The 3179-nt window shown below is 43.9% G+C and overlaps 1 pseudogene; it reads left to right on the top strand.

The window, feature by feature from the left end:
- Positions 1-1010: 1010 nt before the first annotated feature.
- Positions 1011-3016, top strand: LOC103262168 (annotated as a pseudogene).
- The last annotated feature ends 163 nt before the right edge of the window (positions 3017-3179 follow it).

Here is a 3179-nt window from a genome sequence, read left to right as displayed (position 1 = left end):
ATTTATGTTATCCAAATACATTGAGATTTAATTTTGAATATCATCATTTCATGAATTGTTCTCTGAACCTTATAGTAAGGAAAGCATCCTCTCATCGTTTTTCCTCAGGAATGTCAACTAACTCAGTAACTTGACCATCAGCCCTACTATGAACTACCACTCCCCTCTACTAGAAGAGTTCTTCCAATAGCAGGACTGAGAAATGATCCAACCAAAAAGGCAACAGAAATAGGACTTGGCATTTCTCCAGGATGGAGAAATTCTGAGGACCTTGAGATGTGGGGTAAGGTTTGTCTTGCTCATAGGCTGGAGACCAGATTGGATCCAGGTGTGACTGTCCATATCGTGTTGCAAAGATATTTCCCAGGAACTGAAAACGAGGAATCAGCAAGCAGCAGCAATAGGCAAAAAAGATGCCAAAGGATCTTACTGGCAGCAGATTCGATTCAACTTCAGTGCCAGTACCAAACCTTTTCAGGAGGAATCTTGAGATCACTATGGGGCAAGCTGGTAGGTTTCAGAGATGGACACTATCTTTAGCTCTCCTCAGATCTGTCTTTCTCCCTTCCTCATTATCCACAATCTAAAGTTATCGACTGAGTCTGGGTGTCTTGGGTCTTAATTGGCTTTGTTCCATTTCACAGATTGACCATTCTTTGGCCTGTGGCATGTGTGACTTCAGACCAAAGTCAATCATGAGACCCAGTATTTTTTTTTCCCTTTATTTTAAAGAGGTGGGCTACAATTCAGGGTTAGGTACACAAATGCAGGTACCCTTTAGACCCAGTATTAAGAGTGTGAATCAGAAGAGTGTTGGGACAAAGGGATGTGGAAATGGATATTGGTGATTTTACGTTGTATCGTTTAGGTAAGACGTAGTTGCAATAAGGCAAATCTTTCTCTGCTCCATGCCAGTTGCCTTTCGTCTTTTCATTTTCAGTAGCAAATACATGTGTTTTAAAGAACCTGTTAGAGACTGGAGTAGGGACTGCAACTGGAGAGATACAAATATGTCGATCAAAACCGAGTCCTCAGATGTGACTCATCTTTACCATGCAGTACCTGAAGAGGAACAGTTTACATCAGGCATTAGCCACTTCATAGGAGGAAGCTACTGTGTCTCTGAATGCCGTGGACAGCATCGAGCGTTTTGTGGTTGACCGTAATAGTGGCCATTGGGATACTGTTTTATAGGTTATGCAGTCTCTGAAGTTGCCAGACAAAACCCTCGTTGACCTCTATGAACAGGTCATTCTGGAACTGATAGAGGTCCGTGAAGTAGGTGCAGTCAGGTCACTTCTGAGATAGACTGACCCCATGATCACGTTAAAACAAAGGGATTGGCAGTCACAGGACACTGCTGGGGTGGGGAGTGGAGCACATAACATCAATAAGGGCACCTGATCTCAAACCAGGCAAAGTGAGGACCAAAGGGAGGCCCAAACTTTACCTGAACGATTAACACTTGTTTACCTAGTTCTGAATTGTACCCGACATCTTTAAAATTAAAAAAAATTTAAAATAAGCAGGCCAAGTATGGTGGCTCAAGCCTATAATCCCAGCACTTTGGGAGTCCGAGGCAAGAGGATTGCCTGAGCTCAAGAGTTCGAGACCAGCCTGAGCAACTTGACAAGACCTCGTCTCTACAATAATAAAAAAAAAAATTAGTCAGGTGTGGTAGCACATACCTGTAGTTCCAGCTACTCCGAAGACTTAGGTGAGAAGATCGCCTGAGTCCAGCAGGTCAAGGCTGCGGTGACCATGAGTGTGCCACTGCACTCCAGCCTGGGTGACAGAGTGAGGCTCCACCTCAAAAAATAAATAAATAAATAAATAAATAAATAAATAAATAAATAAGCAAACAGACACAGCCAGAACAGTATATTCATCTGGAGAATCTCGTGGCTGGATCTTATTTTGAGCCTCGTGAGGCATACCCAGATGGAAGTGCCCAAGAGAAGTGTCTTAGCTGGGAAACTGGAACAGGCACTTAAGTGGCAGCGACATCAAGGGTTGCTTCCTCTGGTAGGATCATAATTTGTTTCGAGGTAGAGCAGCTGTCAAAGAGATGGAAGAAGAAAAGTTTCCTACACAGCTGAGCAGGCATATTAAGTTTGGTCAGAAATCACATGTGGAGTGTGCTCAATTTTCCTCCAGATGGTCAGTATCTGGTCACTGGGTCTGTTGATGAATTCATTGAAGTATGAAATATTTCTACTGGAGAAATCAGAAAGTATCTTAAGTACCAGGCTCAGGATAACTTTATGATGATGGATGATGCTGTCCTCTGCATGTGTTTCAGCACAGATACAGAAACATTCGCAACTGGAACCCAAGACAGAAAATTCAAGGTATGGAAGATTCAGAGTGGACAGTGTTTAAGGAGATTTGAGAAGACACACAGTAAAGGTGTCACCTGTCTAAGCTTTTCTCAGGATAGCAGTCAGATCTTTAGTGCTTCTTTTGATCAATTAGAATTCATGGTTTAAAACCTGGGAAAACCCTGAAGGAATTTCGTGGCCATTCCTCCTTTATTCACAAAGCAACGTTTACACAAGATGGACATTACATTACTGGTGCATTCTCTGATGGCACTGCAAAGATCTAGAATATGAAAACCACAGAATGCTCAAATACCTTTAAATCCCTGGATAGCACTACGGGGACAGACATTACCATCAACAGTGTGATTCTGCTTCCTAAAAACCCACAGCACTTTGTGGTGTGCTACAGAGCAAACGCAGTGGTCATCATGAACAGGCAGGGGCAGATTGTCAGAAGCTTCAGCTGGTAAAAGAGAAGGTGGAGACTTTGCTGCCCCCTTTCGCTTCGTGGTGAATGGATCTACTCTGTGGGGGAGGACTTTGTGCTCTCCTGTTTCAGCATAGTCACTGGCAAACTGGAGAGAACGTTGACAGTTCACAAGAAGGATGCGATTGGTATTGCACGCCACCGTCATCAGAACCTGATTGCTACCTATGGTGAAGATGGACTCCTAAAGCTCTGGAAGCCATAAGTCAACTTTTTCCTTTTTCTTTTTTAGTTGGAGTCAATGTGGCGTCCAGGCTGGAGTGCAGTGGCACACTCACGGCCACCCCAGCATCGACCTGCTGGGCTCTAGCGATCCTTCCGCCTCAGCCTTCCAAGTAGCTAGAACTACAGGCGCATGCTACCACGCC

Source organism: Carlito syrichta, unplaced genomic scaffold (assembly GCF_000164805.1).
Source record: "Carlito syrichta isolate Samal-C Ts95f unplaced genomic scaffold, Tarsius_syrichta-2.0.1 Scaffold304364, whole genome shotgun sequence".
Taxonomy (NCBI): Eukaryota; Metazoa; Chordata; class Mammalia; order Primates; family Tarsiidae; genus Carlito; species Carlito syrichta.
The sequence above is the reverse complement of the archived record's forward strand: the minus strand, read 5'-3'. Positions and strand labels throughout refer to the sequence as shown.